This window comes from Lissotriton vulgaris, chromosome 7 (genome assembly GCF_964263255.1).
Source record: "Lissotriton vulgaris chromosome 7, aLisVul1.2, whole genome shotgun sequence".
Classification (NCBI taxonomy): Eukaryota; Metazoa; Chordata; class Amphibia; order Caudata; family Salamandridae; genus Lissotriton; species Lissotriton vulgaris.
In genome coordinates this window covers 1,575,683,641-1,575,702,880 of record NC_141695.1, presented here as the reverse complement: position 1 = coordinate 1,575,702,880, position 19,240 = coordinate 1,575,683,641, and positions in this window count along the sequence as shown.

Genomic DNA, 19,240 nt, shown 5'->3' with positions numbered 1-19,240 from the left:
AAGGTTTAAATCTTCTTGCACCAAACTTTTAAAAGTCAATGAATATAATGAAGAAGATCAACCTGACAGTCAGGATGTATATGGCCTGAATGAATGCCCAGTCTCAAGCACTATGGAATCCCAGCGGCAATAATCCACTAAACTGTGGAAAAGTAGTCAAACTACTGCGTAAAATTCAACAACTACAATCTCTATCTTCCGAAGAAATAAAACTGGTTTCTTTTCCAAATACATTGCATTGTTCAATGGCTTGTGTTGAATTTTGGTCAACCACAGTACCAGTCATTTTAATGAAGGAGCAAGACATTCTCCATAAAAACGGATACAACATTATTATTATCAATCAAGCTAGTCCTGCCTCTAAGCAAATAGATGATGGGAAATGCTCCTGTCATTCTTGGAAACAATAAATGGTGTTAGCTTGACTGGGTGAACCGAGGGAGAAATCCTGGCGGCATATACTAGATTGGGCTCTCCGAGGTCTTTCATCATAAACTATTTCATCAGTAGTCTAGACCTGTTCTCGAAGGCTTATTCATTATCCATTCAGTATACACATGAAAGTGACCATGCTTTGCTCTCTACTGTAAACGAGGTGTTTACTCAGCCTACTTTTACGTAGTCTTTATACACCTATGAAGGACAGGCAGATATAAATCATAAAACAAGAAGGATCCATTGGAGCTCTAATGCAATCAGCGAATTAAATGATACAATTTCTCAGCTCGCGCCTGTGTCTCTAAATAGAAGAGAAAATCCTATTATCAGATTCAAAGAAACAATACTGCCTGTAGTCGCCTCTCTACAGGAAAAATCTGAATGACAAGAAATTTTTAAAACTTCTAAGAAAGGATCCCAAGCTGGTAATAACCATCGCCAAATAAATAAATTGATCAGAAGCCAATTTAGAGAGTTTTGTGTCGCAAGACAAGGAGAAATAAGTAAACTGAAAAAGCTCCATGAACGGAAGAAAAAGAGAGATACGCAAGCCAAAAGAGATAGAGTCTGGACCGGTATTCAAATAGCAGTAAAATGTAGAAGCAATAAAACTTTATGGAAGATCATATCAGAACAAATGGGGATACAAAAATCAACTCAAGCTACTCCAGTATCTTCATCAGACTGGGAAAAGTATATCCAAAAGCTTTATAAACATAATCCTCAAATTCAGATTACGCCCAACCAGTATCCTGCGGAATAGCGCCAAAGTGGGCAGGAACCGATGAAAACTTCAGCTTCACAAATTTCAGCTTTTATAATCTCTGCATCAACAGCCATGGGTCTGGATAAAATACAAATGAAAGTTTCACAAAAAAACGCCGATGACTGGAGCAAATTTTTAGCACCACTCTTTCAATACTGTTCGACGAGTAGAGAAATACCAGATTCTTGGTGGGGAGTATTGTGGTCCCTCTCTTCAAAAAAGGCAAAAGAACAAATCCAGCTAATTACAGACAAATAGCTCTTCTCAATGCCATGGGTAAAATCTTTGCAGCCTGTGTCCTGGACCACCTAAAAGAATGGGCCTTCACAAATAAAGTGATACCTGAGACACAGGTCTCTACGCACTTGACATTGGATAACATAGCTGTACTTCAGACAGTTCTTGACAAATATGTAATGTTAAATGCACCGATTTTATATTGTGCTTTTATCGAATTTTCGACTACGTCCGATAGTATAGAGAGACCAACATTGTGGAGAAAAATGGAGAATCAGGGAATCCCTTCTGATCTTCAGACAATAAAATATCCCTACATACAGCTACTTGGTGAAGAGTCCAGATGGGGAGAGAAAAAGGTCTAACTAAACCGTTCTCTACGAAGAATTGGTTGAAGCAGGGCTGCTTATTAGCCCCCTTACTATTCTCTATTTACATCAGTGACCTTCCTGGGCACTTTTTCCAAATTAGGAATTTCCCTCCAAAGTTAGCACATGTTGATATACACTGCTTAATGTATGCAAATGACATCATCATACTCAATCATACTCCTATTGGCCTGCAAAGAAATCTGAATGAACTGAGTCAATATGCGACTGGTCCCAAATATATCTAAAACTAAAGCTCTCCCTTTTAATGGCAGAAGGAACCTTTATCTTTCACTTAGTCACTGGGAGGTAAGTAAATTGAGACAGTAAAATAATATGCGTATTTGGGCTGTATTTTTAAGCATAATCTACAGGATACAGCCCACCTTCAATATCTAGGGTGGAAGGCAGATTTACATGTTGGGGCATTACTGAGATTCTATCGTTCTACGTGAAACAGACACTTCAAATCGTTGTTGGAGGTCTTAGGCATGAAAATTCCCCCAATATTATCCTATGCCATGGAATATACACAAATCAAAGCATGGCAGCAGAAAATAAAAGAAGGTAGTAAACTCCAAAAACCTGTAAAAGTTTCCCAATCTGTCCCAGTTCAAACTCTTTGCCTTGAACTATCTATAAAGGGAATATTCATCAGAGTGATCATTAATATCATAAGGTGGGCATATAATCTGTTGCATGCAGCACCAGACACATTGAGATATTTGATAAAACTGGAGATTTTTAGAGAGGGGGAGTTACGGTCCACTTTCAATAGGAACCTGCTAAAAGCCTTTGAGGTCTCACAGTGCACTTTAGTACTTTTACAGGATTGGTCTCCAGATCGTCTGAAGCTCTTTTTTTATAAGATATGGCCCCAGGAATTAGCTATGAAAGGGATAAAGAATACTGTATTCAAATAAAGCATTATAAAATCTTTTCTGAGAAAATAGTATTTAACGGGCGTGGTATTGCCCAAGAGAAACCCTCTTGGAACCAAAACCCAAAAAACACCAGGACGAACATATCTGTGTCACTACGTTCTCTCCAGCTTCCAACGCCATTAGTAAAAGCATGTTAAGACACTGGCCTGTACTCAACGCTGGCTACTGAACCTCGAAAGCCCTTTGTTCTCCTTCAAAAGAGCAAAGAATATAAAGGACCACCTTGTGCACGCATCTCTCCCCCAGCAACCACCCAAAACAACACTCAATGATGCATGAGGTCTCCCCACCCTCACAGGTCATGCCAAATGTGGTAGTTGTGTATGTTGCAAATCAACCATTGAGGGAAAAAGTTTTGAATATGGTACCATCAAATTTGACAGAAAATATTTCTCAAATTGTAACTCTACAAACGTAGTATAAGCAGTCTTCTGTCCTTGCATATTGATTTATGTAGGTCAAACTAGCCAGAAGATAAAACTCAGGATTGGACAACATCGCAGCAGGATTCGCTGCAAAACGGCCAACGCCCCCCTCGTGGACCACTTCACTGAAAAAGGACATACCGAAAAGGATCTGCTCTGGACAATAATTGCTCTGATCAAACCCCCACCCAGGGGAGCAGATGTCTCAATGCTCCTAAACAAAGAAGAACTACATTGGATTTTAAAGACTAACAGTTTCCGCAGTGGTCTTAATCGGCTCGAGGACTGGACCTCCTTTCTTTGATGATGGTTTCTGTAATTAATCTGCCAAGTAGCCGTACTGTATTTTAAGTCACTTGCGCCATTTCTTTCACCTTCAATCACAATGGTAAACACCATCCCCTTGATATATCACTTTAATATTACCCATTCCAAAATGGCCACCACGGTTCTCATCCAGAATAGTGCCACTCGATTATTTTTCTCCGTTTGCCAAACAATTCTAGCGATTTTTTAATCAATTATCATTTATTATAATTGCACTGCAACCCTTAGTTACATGCACCGTTCTTCACCTGCACCCACACTGGTGAATCTCACCTCTTTTCACTCCATTCAGAAATGGCCGCCCTTGTAACAATAGAAACCAGCACAACCACTCCGAATTAGAGAGATCATCTCTTTCAATGGCATAGCACTCCTACATCATGGTTGCCAAGGCCGACACTCATTCCACAGCGTGTGCAGCCGGACAGGCCATTGTGCTCCTGGCTCAAAAGTAAGTTTATCCCCTATTTTCTTTGTACTCCCACATTCCGCGGAAAGCCGTGTTTCAATGCCTAACACGCGCTTCTAATCCTTTTACAGATCGTGCGATCTCGCACTAGTTTGGACCCGATTATTTCTCCACACGCGCGGGGTTTCCAAACCTCTACGGTAATTATGGCAAACCCACCTCCTTGCGTAATGCCACTGCCTCTGTCTGAAGGGACCAGTGCTAATCCCCTCCTCCTCCTTCCACAGGTCCCATTGCTGACCCCTTTACTAAATGCTAGCAACCGCGCCCGTAATTGCATTACCCGCAAATCTTGGCGCCCGCTCTCATGCGTGCTTGCAATATCACTACAGGTAACTATTCAATTCAGAAACCAGGTTACCTGCATGCCACATTTAAAACGGTCACAAACTTAGCATGTTGAGTCCCCTCGTTAATCCTCCAGGATCCATGGCAAACACTGAGCCATTTATAATCATTTCTAATCGTTCACTGCGATGTCCACCAAAAACGAAGCTATTTCGCGCCATCAGCAACTTTGATCGCATGCCCCCGGTCTCCCGTTATCACATTTATCAGTATGCGCACCGCTTTTTCACACCAAACGATCACGAACTAAGTATGGCTAGTCCCCAGGTTCTTTCACCACCCTGCGCCATTTTTACTCGTTCACCGCGCCGTCTCCCCAAAACGAGGCATCCCTTATTTTGCGCAAGTACCCACCGGGATCTCATGCCCCCGGACTCTTGGTATCATGCCCTATTTAACAGTATGCGTGACATGATACTTACCGCCTCTCTGCGCCCACGATCACAACTCTCGGGAGCAGCTGTGAGTCAGGCCCTTGTGAATAGTATGCATCGTATCACACCGCTCACGGTTTTTCACTCACTTACCGGTTTCTTACCCCCCTCCACCTACATAGATCGCCGTATTCTAATCCACTACAGTCAAAGATATAATATGCCTAGCAGAACTTGTGTTTATCAACAATTTTGTCTTTTCTTTTTCCCCCCTTCCTTCCTTATGTTAATTACATGTACAGTAATGCGTTAAAGGCACTGTGTAATTGTATCAATTAAGACAACAATGATTGATCTAAATGTCCTGAGGATGATGCCTAGTATCTAGTGCTTGCAAAAAACACAGTTGATGGACAGAATGCAGAACAATGTCTTACATTCACCCCAGTACAAAGATCTGGGCCTAAATCCATCGTTTTTTTGCACTCCACACCACCCTAGGTCAGACAATGGCTATATGCAAATCAGCCTTGCCCCTGTGACTCATGGGAACAGTCCAGCCCGAACTACCAAGCCATGTCTTTCCTAGACCGGAATCAAGCATCCAAGGACCGGTTTCTGGCTATCAGTCTTCATCAGCCTGGATAGCTTGACTCCAGTGATGTGAAGAGCCTGGGACTCATGTATGAGCATACCCAGCCCACTCGGGGTGAAAATTGCAATAAACACAGTTGATGGACAGAATGCAGAACAATGTCTTACATTCACCCCAGTACAAAGATCTGGGCCTAAATCCATCGTTTTTTTGCACTCCAAACCACCCTAGGTCAGACAATGGCTATATGCAAATCAGCCTTGACCCTGTGTCTCATGGGAACAGCCCAGCCCGAACTACCAAGCCATGTCTTTCCTAGACAGGAATCAAGCATCCAAGGACCGGTTTCTGGCTATCAGCCTTCTTCAGCCTGGATAACTTGACTCCAGTGATGTAGAGAGCCTGGGGCTCACGTCTGAGCAGACCCAGCCCACTCGGGTGAAAATTGTAAAAAACACAGTTGATGGACAGAATGCAGAACAGTGTCTTGCATTCACCCCAGTACAAAGATCTGGGCCTAAATCTATCGATTTTTTGCACTCCACACCACCCTAGCTCAGACAATGGCTATATGCAAATCTCGCTTGACACTGTGCCTCATGGGAACAGTCCAGCCCGAACTATCAAGCCATGTCTTTCCTAGACCAGAATCAAGCATCCAAGGACCGGTTTCTGGCTATCAGCCTTCTTCAGCCTGGATAGCTTGACTCCAGTGATGTGGAGAGCCTGGGACTCACGTCTGAGCATACCCAGCCCACTCGGGGTGAAAATTGCAAAAAACACAGTTGATGGACAGAATGCAGAACAATGTCTTACATTCACCCCAGTACAAAGATCTGGGCCTAAATCCATCGTTTTTTTGCACTCCACACCACCCTAGGTCAGACAATGGCTATATGCAAATCAGCCTTGACCCTGTGCCTCATGGGAACAGTCCAGCCCGAACTACCAAGCCATGTCTTACCTAGACCGGAATCAAGCATCCAAGGACCGGTTTCTGGCTATCAACTTCATTCAGCCTGTATAGCTTGACTCCAGTGATGTGGAGAGCCTGGGACTCACGTCTGAGCATACCCAGCCCACTCGGGGTGAAAATTGCAAAAAATACAGTTGATGGACAGAATGCAGAACAGTGTCTTACATTCACCCCAGTACAAAGATATGGGCCTAAATCTATCGATGTTTTGCACTCCACACCACCCTAGGTCAGACAATGGCTATATGTAAATCAGCCTTGACCCTGTGCCTCATGGGAACAGTCCAGCCCGAACTACCAAGCCATGTCTTTCCTAGACCGGAATCAAGCATCCAAGGACCGGTTTCTGGCTATCAGCCTTCTTCAGCCTGGATAGCTTGACTGCAGTGATGTCGAGAGCCTGGGACTCACGTCTAAGCATACCCAGCCCACTCGGGGTGAAAATTGCAAAAAACACAATTGATAGACAGAATGCCGAACAATGTCTTACATTCACACCAGTACAAAGATCTGGGCCTACATCCATCGTTTTTTTTGCACTCCACACCACCCTAGCTCAGACAATGGCTATATGCAAATCAGCCTTGACCCTGTGCCTCATGGGAACAGTCCAGCCCGAACTACCAAGCCATGTCTTTCCTAGACCGGAATCAAGCATCCAAGGACCGGTTTCTGGCTATCAGCCTTCTTCAGCCTGGATAGCTTGACTGCAGTGATGTCGAGAGCCTGGGACTCACGTCTAAGCATACCCAGCCCACTCGGGGTGAAAATTGCAAAAAACACAATTGATGGACAGAATGCCGAACAATGTCTTACATTCACACCAGTACAAAGATCTGGGCCTACATCCATCGTTTTTTTTGCACTCCACACCACCCTAGCTCAGACAATGGCTATATGCAAATCAGCCTTGACCCTGTGCCTCATAGGGAACAGTCCAGCCCGAACTATCAAGCCATGTCTTTCCTAGACCGGAATCAAGCATCCAAGGACCGGTTTCTGGCTATCAGCCTTCTTCAGCCTGGATAGCTTGACTCCAGTGATGTGGAGAGCCTGGGACTCACGTCTGAGCATACCCAGCCCACTCGGGGTGAAAATTGCAAAAAACACAGTTGATGGACAGAATGCAGAACAATGTCTTACATTCACCCCAGTACAAAGATCTGGGCCTAAATCCATCGTTTTTTTGCACTCCACACCACCCTAGGTCAGACAATGGCTATATGCAAATCAGCCTTGATCTAGTGCTGGCATCGAAACGTCATCGACACCCACACGCCATATGCAATATGACTAAGCAATATTGTAATGTGCAATGGTGTATAAAGTAATGATTTAAGTCTGTTAAATTCTGAAACACAAGTGTACAGACATATCTTACCTTGCCCTTTGGCCATTCTGTGTTCGTTGTTGTGTCTCAATTTTGATATAGCATCTTGGGTCCCCTCTGTCTCCTTTCTTGAATGTTGGTACAATTTTACTTTTTGTCCAAGTACCACGGAGGAAACATTTAGTTGTTGCATTGAACACTTGTGTTAACAAAGGAGCTCATAAAGTGACATGTGTCTTAAACATATCTATTGGGAAGCTATCAGGTCCTGGAGACTTTGCATTAACTGCTTTATTTAGGGCATTAATTACCCCTTCTAGACTTATTGGTGGAATATCTACAACATGAGTGATATATACTGTTGAGGTGGGCAGTGCTAAAGCACAATTATCAAGATCAAAAATGGTGCCAAAATGTTCTCTCCAATCCCCCTTTTGTACAAATACTTCTACCCTAGGATCCTCTTTATTTTTCAAGAAGGGCTGTTTTATTGTCTTCCAGAAAAGAATATTACTGTTGAATTCAGCAGCCTGTAATAAATCATCCCAGATTCTGTCTTTCATCTCTCTTTTCCATTTATCCAGGGCATATTTGTACGTAGCTCTTAGCCTGTTAATTTGTCCCCATTTCTCGGGATATCCCGTAGGGATTTTCTCCGATTTCTATTGGCCTGGGAACAATCCTTGCCAAACCACCCCACCTCTTATTTTCCTTGCTTCTAGTGGAATATCTTAGCTTATCCAATATTTCTGCCATTATTTTGCAGAAGGATGCACAGATACACAACAGTGGAGACCTCTGATCGTGCATATATTAAAACCACTGAGTTTTTCCACCATGATTTTCCCTGTAACAGTGGTACCATTAATATTTGCCCATGTAAGTCTGAAGCTGTTTCTATCCTGCACTTCGATTTGATTTATTTGAAATATTTATTTAGAAAACTACTGTCAGAGGGGAGTGATCACTAAAAGCGCTTGGGGTAATGTCAAAGGAGTCTAAGAATTGATACCCATTTTCGGAAACCGGAATATGGTAGATAGTGGAACTTCGACCATTCCCATGGTATGCGGGTACTTGTTGTAGTCCTGGCCCTTTGGGATGTTCTAGTAATTCCATATTGTACTAAAATATAATTACGTTTATTGCCTCTCCGTATGGATTGTGTGAAAAGTGTCGCATTCCCTCCCCATTCGTTTTTAAATAGCCACAGCTTTTAGATCCCATCCTGTTGCATTGACTTATATTAAATCCCCCTAACCATTTTAATTTATAATCCCATTAATGCAGTTTGTAAATAATTGAATCTCCTTACTTAAGTCCCCAATGACTTCAGCTCTAGTTTTGTCAAAGGCGTTATTATAAAACTTTACTAAGACCAGGTTTAGTCTTTCCTCCGTTTGCAGAGGGAACAGTTGAAAATAGGGGGAGCACATATAGGATCTTATCAATTTTAGTGATATAGGTATAGAGATTAATAAGGCCAGACCCCCCTTAGCCTGCCCTGCCTCTGAGGTGGTTTCCAGGGTTTAAAGCTAACTAAGCCCTGCACATGAAGATCATCGGTTGCCCACGTCTCTTGTAGGCAAGCTAGGTGGGTTTGTTTAATTTTCTCCAGCCACTCCGGCTTCACTAGTTTATTGTGTACTCCTGCAACATTCCAAGTCCTAATTAAAAGATTAGTGCTTAAAGTTTTTGCACAGGTCAGTATGCCCCTATCTATCTTCTGTAGTTCACAGTCTACGTTCTGTGCATCGGTTGAATTGCTAGCCTTCCTCCCCTCCCCATCCAGTTGTCAATCTTGTTAATTGTAGTTGGAGAGGGGGGAAACCTATTTGTAGTTAAGACTGTTATTAATGTTCGATAGTTTAGTTTTATATGCTGTTGAATACTATTCTGGTTTGTTGATATCCCTGTTTGGGCGGAGGCACTAACCATGTCAAGGAACAGGTCTGTAGAAAAAGCACAGGGGTTCAGCTATAATGTTCTCTCGAGCGTTCCCAGGACATAGCCTATAACTCGGACCAAAGAGTAAGGTTTTTACCATCTTAGGGGATTGAAAATTTACAACAATACAGTCGCCTTGACCAATTTTACTAAAGGGGCCTAACCAATCGACTCTTCTAACCATTATTACTTCTTAACCACTTAGCTGCGGCGGCTTTGTTTATTTAGACGAACACACAGGTCTCCATCAACAAAATCAGCCCCCACTGCAGTGACATTAGCTCCAAGCCATTGCTTCCAGTGGAAGGTGCAGAATCGAGTTTACATGTGACTCTATATTTGTGGGGGATTACTTTTGGCTGGGTCTGGGAGTGGATGTATAGGATCCGCACAAAATGTCGTGGTTACTGGTAGGGTAGTTGGTGCCACTTTCTTTGAAGCAATGTCCCCATTTTGCATTTTAATTAGAGCAAGCACTTCTTTTACAAATGTCTCCAGTTTGAAAATTTCAAGCTTAATGTCCTCCAGTTCCTTCCTTAGCGAGTTCTCCAGTGTTACCAGTCTGCTATGTAGCTTTTTTAATGTCAAGTCTATTGATTTAGTAGAATTTAACATCTTTTCCTTGTGAGTAACCTTAGGTACCTTAGGAGCGGAGGAATTTCCATGCACCCCTGTAGTCGGCTAGTTGGAAACATTTCTTTGATGGGGTGGAAACAACGCACTTAGGTGAAACTTCGCTGATCAAGAGGGGATCATTAGACTCACATGGTGTCACAACCATTTTCTTTTTGCATAGGATCACTGAGTCTGATAGTGTGTCTTCCACAACAGCAATAGCCATTGCACTATGTTGGGCAGATTTAGTTGCAACCAGTCTCTCCTCTGCGTTAGTAATCTCGCAATCCTACCTAGTCCTCTGCCTTCTATCTTTTGGCTTGACAGAGTTCTGGGTGTTCCTAAAAAGATAGAAAACGAAGGGGGGTGGCCCAGCAAAGTCTCATCTGGCCACGGATCTGGGCCCACCCTTGCCGAAGACTGCTAGCACCCTCGTGGCATCTGGAAGGCTCCCGCTTCCTCCGGGAAGCTATGGTATTTATTGGGGTCCAAGTCCTACCCCAGCACGACAAAACAGCAAGGCAGCAACCTTGGGTCTCAGTGAGGCTCAGCTAGAAAACAGTGCATCCCCTCACTGGACTCAAACTGACAATGTTGTATCCAGATTTTACTGATTTGATAAATTAAACCCCAGGACTAGAGATCTGGTGTTCCTGCAATATGGAGTCATCTGGCCAGTCCAACCATGTGGAATACCACACAGTAATTCAGTGGCCATAGAGTTGTTTCCCTTTCTGACGGGCGTAATTCAAAACTACACGCTAACTGAAGGAATTACTGTGCTGTAAAGATAGCTGCGTGTCAGAGTGTGCAGTCCGCCAATACCTCACATCACCTAATCAGAACCAGAAGACATCTGCACTCCCAGCCGGTCAATTCTGGGGGCAGGCGATCCTCTGCCCACTGCAGCCAATGAACTCAGCCAAGCTCCCCTTTCAGACCGGCAGGTTCCAGTTATGACCCAACTCACATCTCCGTGCTGGGGCCTTATGCCGCTGCTCTGCCTCAGTGTTTCGGCGCCTCGGCTGCATGAGCAGTCCTTGTCAGCTCGGTCGCCGACTTTCCCCACTCAGGCACTTGCTGGAGTCCAGAGGGTTGTCAATTACAACAATACATTTCAATGTTGCATTTACATAATAAAGAGGAGGAGGCAAGAGAGATATTAAATCAGCTGAATTATTCCTGGAATATTTCACCATAAAATATGTAATTCAGTGCATCAGCAAAGGTCAGTGTACACCCACAAAGGTCAGTGCCCACCCGCTAAGTACCTTAGCAAGTCATGTCACAGTCTGCTGTTTTGCCAATACCATCCATGGACTAAAAATCTGTACCTCTCAAGAAATCGGGTTATTATTAGAGGCAAGATGGCCGCTGACTGACCGTAGGAGGACAGTCGCACTCTCCTTCTCTCCCGTCATAAAGTGGAAAAAAGGGAATAACCTGAATACCCTAAATACTCTGGTCAAACCGTGCGTTTAAGGCAGAGTATGCAGTATGCAGCATGTCGTATGTTTATGAGCGGAGCATAAAGCGAAGGTGCAAATCATCAATATCTAAACGAACAAACACTTACCTGAAGGCTGCGCTCCGGAGCTGGGCGTATCTTGTGGAAGGCAGATCACCGCTGTGGTTAGAAGTTTGCCGACTGTGGAAGAGGAGGGGGGCCGCACAAACAATGGTGCCTCGAGGACCAAAACCGAAAGAGGTGAAAGAGGCCAAGGAGCAAACGCAAGCTGCGGGACCACAGGCGGAGACTCCCGCCGCTACTGCTGTACGATCGGGAGCAGTTAGCAGGAAAGTGACAGGGAAGAACATCGGTGTAGGCACGACTGGGGAAGCCTCAAAGTCTGCCGAGTGCAGCACAGGGGGAAAAGAGACAGCAAACGACATTGCGAAGAAAGGCGTCAGAGGTCGGGGGCCCGCTGATGGGAAAATCAAGGTGATCAAAGAAGCGCTCCGGCAGCCAACGTTGCAGGATGTTTTTTCTCCCACCAGAAGACTGTCAGCTCCAGACCTAGGGGAATTGACGGCCCAGACTCCGCAAGGCATCGAGCGGGAGCTCAGACAGAAGGAGCAAAGTGAAGGTGATAATGATCTCTGGGATGATGGTGCAGAGAGGCTGATCGTTCAGCATACATGCAGCAAGAGTGGACACATGGTGGTCATGCTGCAGGCCCCAGGAGGGGAAAAAGGAGTATGTGAAATAAAAGCATCAACCCAGCAAACGGGAGATTTTATTCAGCAGGAGGTAAGGGGGTCTTCAGAGGCAAGGGAGATTGACAAAGTGGGCACAAACACAGAGCAACAAACTCCCCAGAAGCAGGATGAAGAACAGGGTCGGATTTAGAGTTCAAGTCTGACACTGGCACAAATTTGGACTCTGGGCCTTCTACTGAAGAGAGCAGCTCAGACCATAGAGGGTCTATCGGGACAAGGCAACGCCGCGGAGGGTCCAGAGCTAAGCAGAGGAAAAGGCCCAGCCTACAGCAGGGAGAGACAGTTAAAAAGCTGGACTGGGACTATGCTGCAACATCCCAGCTGTACGTAGAAAACGGGGGCTTGGATGCACAGCAGGGTGCTGCGAACAAGGAGGCCACAAATCCACCCACTATGGAGTTGATGTTCGCTACACTCAAACAAATGCAGGGCGAGGCCAGGGCTGAGTCGAGAAAGGCCAGGCAAGAGTCAAAGAAGATACAAGGGGCTCTCAGGAAAATGAATAGACACAGATGTCGTGCGAAGAGTAGCCCAAGTGGAAGAACGAACAGGAAATCTAGAAGATGAAGTGTCTAAGTATCAGCAGTTCAAGGAAGATCAGGAGAAGTTGGCTGAAGATATGAGGTGGAAACTCGAAGATTTTGAGAATCGCCAGAGGCGCAATAATGTAAGACTGTTGGGAATTAACGAAAGAGTTGAGGGGCAAGATGTGCGGGCTTTCGTCATTGACCTATCTAAAAAAGCCTTTCCAGAACTGACGACTTGGCACTGGGAAAGTGAGGTGCAGAGGGCGTACAGGTTCCCCCTGTTCCAAAAGAAAGACTCTACGGGCGCTGGTGGCAGTAAGCCCAGGGCAATCTTGGTCTTTCTTGGAAATTATATTATCTTGGACAAAAGGTGATGGACAGAGCAAGACCGGGGGCCAAAATAACAGAAGATGGAATCACCTTTTTTGCACCGCCGGATTTCTGTCATGCTACGGTGGAATGGAGATGGAGGTTAAGACAGATGATCCCAGCATGTCAGGCCTCAGGTCTTGAGGCTTATTTGCTATTTCCATCAAGACTGAAGGTTTTGGTAAATGGGTCTGCTAAAATGTTCTCCTCTGAGATAAAAGCGCAGGAATTTTTGTTAGAATGTAAGGAGAAACAGGGGCAAGCAGGGAGAGGGAGGACAGCAACTCAGTAAATTTATCAGTATAAGGAGCACATGCAGGATTAAAGTAAGATGTTTAATGGTAAGGGCACAATATGGAAAGAAGGGTTCAGGACAGTGAAATGGATATATGGTTTTGACGGGAGGGAGGGAAGCGACTACCTGCGGATACACAGCAGCTACGCATAGGTCATGCATGACCTATTTGCCTGTAGGGGGGGAGGGGTTCTGTGGGCGGGGGGCTGGGGGGGCTGCAGGGCACACTTTCGGGGGAAGCAGCGTCTGGTTCGAACACGACACATGGGAGAATTAAGTTTGCAGGAGGACACTAAGGGAAATACTAGGAACACAAGGAAAAAGAAAGGACGGAAGGATGGATGCGATAAAGGGCTGGGCAAGACACAGAGGGTCAAAAGAAAAGAGAGATAAAAATGAGCATTAAAATACTTACTATTAATGTATGTGGCTTGAACGATCGTGTGAAAAGGCAGCGGGTGGCAGCCTACCTTAGAGCATCAGGAGCGGATTTTATATTATTACAGGAAACACATAGTGAAGGCAGTAAGGGGTATCTGTTGAATCAGCTAGGATTCCAGGTGCTAGCACATTCCAAACAAGGTGCAAAGACAAGAGGAGTGGCAATACTGGTGAAAAGAAACCAAGTCACAAATAAAAAGAAAATGGAGGATGTATGGGGCAGGTGGGCTTTAGTGGAATGCCAAGTAAATGGGGACTGGATCACGCTAGGCTCAATCTATGGATCAACAGAGGACGATCCAGACATTTTTTCATTTTTAGATACTGAGCTGCCAGTATGGGCATCGACAGTAATTCTGGGAGGAGATTTCAATATCAACGGTATAGGAGGGCTAGGTCTAGGGGGGGTAGGGAAATATCAGGGGCGGAAAAAAAGGGTATGCAAGGCAATTCATGAGATGGCAAAGAATAACTCGCTGGTAGATGTTTGGAACACAATTAAACCACAGGATGATGGCCCCTCATATTTCTCGCCACCACATAGAGTCTTTGCAAGATTAGATTATTTTATGATATCTAATAGACTGATGGGGAAAGCAAAAATGGAAAGGGGACCCCGTATTGTCTCGGATCACAATCCGCTGACACTGATGCTGGAGAATATAGTTAAAACTAGGCCCTTGCGAAAATGGACATTTGAGCAAAGATTGTTAAAAGACCAACAGTACATTGAGCACCTGGAAAACTGGATAGAAAATTATTGGGAGACAAATTGGCATAGTACCTCCACAAGCTTTACCTGGGACGCCTTTAAAGCAGGGGGTACGCGGAGAAACTCTCAGTTATAGCTTAACAAAACAAAAAAAGGAGAGAGCTAAGGAGATTATGTTATACCGGAAGGTCGCAGAAGCGGAGGCAGAGCTATTGGCGCTAGTACAGGCAGGAGCACCCATAGAGCAAATTCTGATAGAATTAGCAAGGGCAAAAGCGGAAGCAGGAGAAAACATAGCAGCAAAAGCGGCAGAGCTGTATACAGCAAGGAAGGAGCACTGCCATGAATACAGCGAGCGAGTGGGGCACACCCTGGCGGTCAGGACTAGACAGATTGAGGCAAGGGGGGGAGATAAACGAAATTATGGATAGTAATGGGAGTTTGATCACTGAAGCGGCTGGAATTAGAGAGGTGTTCAGGCAGTATTATACCAGACTTTATAGCGGGGATCAGGAAACGGATGAGGAGCTAACTCAGGAATACCTGGCTAATGTAGTAGCACCATATCTCACCCAGAAAGACAGAGATGAGTTGGATGCACCAATATGGGAAGAGGAGGTGAGAAAGGCACTGGCAAGTTTACCAGCAGGGAAAGCCACAGGACCAGATCAGCTGCCAGTGGAGTTTTATAGAAAATTTCAAACAGGAATTTTCAAGTACATGTTTGAGACAATTCACCAGGCACAGGAGGGCCACTCAATACCGAAATCGTGGGCAGCGGCAGAAATTGTGATTTTTCTTAAAAAAGGCAAGGTACCTACTGAGGCGGGCTCTTATAGGCCGATTACACTTTTAAATGCAGATGCCAAAGTCTACTCTAAGGTTCTGGCCACGAGACTCTCCAGGTTAATAGACACTATATTGACACATGTGCAGCATGGTTTTATACCAGGGAGGGGGACGACGGAACACACACGAAGAGTAATCACACTATTTGATGCTACAGAAGTCTCAGGAGACCCAATGTCGGTTATGCTGCTAGACGCGGAGAAAGCGTTTGACCGTGTCTCCTGTGATTATCTGTGGCCATCTTTGAGTTGGGCTGGGATAGGGAATAATTTTATACGGGCCATTCGGGTGCTTTACCAAGCTCCAACTGCACGGGTGAGGGTTAATGGGGAATATACGAACATGCTAGAAATAAAGCGGGGCACCAGGCAGGGATGCCCATGCTCCCCGCTGCTCTTTGCTGTATACCTGGACCCACTGCTACGTAGGCTAATAGGAAATAGGAGAATTAAACCAGTAAAGTTGATGGGGGCGAAGGTAAAGTGCTGGCATACGCTGATGAAGTTGCGATTATTTCATCAGATCCTATGGAAGCAATAGGGAAATAGAGGGAGAAGCAGCAGTGTTTGGCAGAATAGCCGGATACTCTGTGAACAAGGAAAAAACTCAGATTATTATAAACAACAAGGTACAGTGCCCAGACAGACGTGTGGTAGACTCAGGTACATACTTGGGAATAGAAATAACAGTGAACTTAGACAGTGTGGCTGAAAGAAATATTGAACCAATAATTAATAAAGCTAAAAGGGATTTAGACAGATGGCATAATCTACATTTTACATTAGTAGGGCGAGTAAATGTAGTTAAAATTATGCTACTGCCAAAATTGCTATATATTTTCTGGGCAATCCCTCTAACTTTTGAGCAAAGATGGTTTGTTACTTTGGAGCAGATGGTAAATAGGTTTTTATGGGCGCAAGGGAAAACGAGACGGGCCAAGAGATATATGGCACTTCCTAGAGAGAAAGGCGGATGGGCAGTCCCAGACTTTAAAATGTACTACTGGGCGGCAGTTTTTCAATATATGGTGGAATTAATTGGGGGAGCAACAGAGCAAGCAAGTGCAGAAAATTCGGTATATGCAGTATTAATGGGGGGAGAAACATTAAAAATCTGTTCTTACAATACACCGAGGTTAGTTACTACAAAAGGACGAAATTTAAAACTTTGATAGCGGCATATAGGGTATGGGCTGCATTTAAAAAGAAGTTTGGGCTAGGAAGATACAATGCATAAACACGGCTATTAGATAACAAGGCACTTCCGCCAGAGATATTAGCGGACTCTGTATTTAGAGAATGGGGGCAGAAGGGCATCGTGAGCCTTAAGGATTTGATGGGGTAACACGGGGTGTATCAATTTTCGGAGTTACAACAGATATATGGGGTGGATACAAGAAGTTTTTATAAATATTTACAAGTAAGGAGCTTTTTTTCCACGAAAAAGGGAGGCCCAGTAGGGTTTAGCGAAAATGTTTTGATGGAGTATGTAGGGAAGCAGGGGGGCTGCACGATAAAAATGTTTTATTTTGAATTGATAGAAAGTAGAGAAGATGATTTAGGGAAACAAGGAGAAAAATGGGTGGAGAGACTGGGGGTTGTGCAGGAAAACTTTCAGCTATCATTGGAACTAGGCAGGAACACGCTATGCTGACACCAGCAATACTAGTCTTGGGAGTGGATGGGCAGCGCGAAGACAATACATTTTTGTTTGTAGCTATGGCGGTTTTGAGGCTCTGTGTGGCCTCAGCTTGGAAAGACCCGGCACCACCCACTTTTCATCAATGGCTGGCAAGGCTACTCTCTATATATAACTTGGAGAGGGAGATATATGCAAGAAAAGGTAAAAAAAGGGAGGAAGCTAGGTTTAAAAATATGGGAACCTATGGAAGCTTGGAAGAAAGGATAGAATGTGGGCAAGAGGGCATGGTTAAGCCTTTCCTTTGCTGGTTTTTCCTTTTCTCTCTCCCGGCATACTGTAATATTGCCTTTTGGATAAATTAACATAACTGTGGGTTTTTTTTCTGTTTTTTTTTTTTTCTCCGAAATTCTCTCTGTTTTAGGGATTTGTCCCAGCTTTGTTATAGTTCGTACTTTGTTGGGTTCTTGTCTTTCTCTTTCTAGTTTGTATCCATATAAGTATTGAATCTGTATATGTTAAACAATAAGTATGTTTTTTGTGTATGTATAGTGTAATGCAGCCAGGGGGGGGGGGGAGCGTGGGGTAAATATCTAATAAAAATATTTAAAAAAGAGAAAAAAAAAAAGAAATCAGGTTATTAATTGTGCACGTTGTGAGGCCTGTGCAAGTGATAAGGTAGCAAAGCGGACCAGTCTAAGACCTACTCAAGGGAGGTGGTGTAGGCTAATAATCACCATTCGCTGGCATGCAATAATAACATTCAATGAATGATTGTCCAGTCAGTGTATTTTTTTGAAAAATGAAAAGTACATTCATTACACACACACTACTAAATATTGTGCATTCATTTACAAATATATGCATCAGGCATATGGAAATACTTGGGGATACTCTGAATTCACATGTGACCCCCTAGAGAGACATGACCCGCAAAATCACAATATCTCACCTGTACTTGTAAGAACATCACAATATAAGGAGGTATCGCTTTATTTAATTTTTATTTTAAAGAGGTATCACTTTATTTAATTTTTATTTTTTATTGGCAAACATTATCAACACAAGAGAAATAAGAACATAGCATTTAAAGAAATAGTACCAGCAAAAGCATGGTGTCTTGGCCAGCCAAAGTCTGACCTATCCAGAACTTGATAGGATCCCAAATCTTTCTCAGCCTCATTCTATGAGCGTCATTATATAGCAGAGACATTTCCAAAGATCATGTATTAAGACATTTATGTCATCACAGCCAGGGACTTGGAGCCTTGATTAAAAACCAGTATTGTACCAGGACTAGACTGGCAAGGGAGAGAGAAAGGAAATATAACCCTACAGTATTGAGTGGAATAGCTGGTGAGTGCCCCAACATGCATAATTTAGAATCCCACACAACATCCACATGAAGGATACTATTAACTTTCCTAAAAACAAAAGCCTAATAATTACATAGAACTTGAGAGAGAGAGAGAAACTCTGTTTATTTAGACCATGGTCTTTAAACAATGAGATCGAAATGCATCACATCAATATCAAAACCATACAAAATTGATAAAATCAGGCTGTTACTCTCCATGCCGCTTTCTATATATTATACAAAATTTTAAGAGAAAAAGCATTCTATGGGACATAAAAATGTTAAGAATTTTAAAACACATGTTATACATAATAAAACTGGAAGATATTACATTAAAAATAGGCAATTTCGATATGTTTCTCATTACAGTACTGTCCGATATCTTATAGGCTTGCAATCTCTCGTAACTTAGCTTTTACTTGTATCTAATAATATAGGTTCCTTAATTTGATTTATTTTGTTGTTCCTGTGCTATGCGATTCACCTTTTTCAGAAAGTTCCCAAGTGCAATTGCTATTTCCAGATTTTCCATTCCTATCAATAAGTTTGTCGCTTGTACTCGTTGTCTTATGCCATATTTTATAAATAAAGGTCGTAAGAACCGTTTTCTCACTTCTAGACATGTCAAGCAGTCGAGTAGTATGTGCAGCATTTCACACTTGGCCCCCAAGCC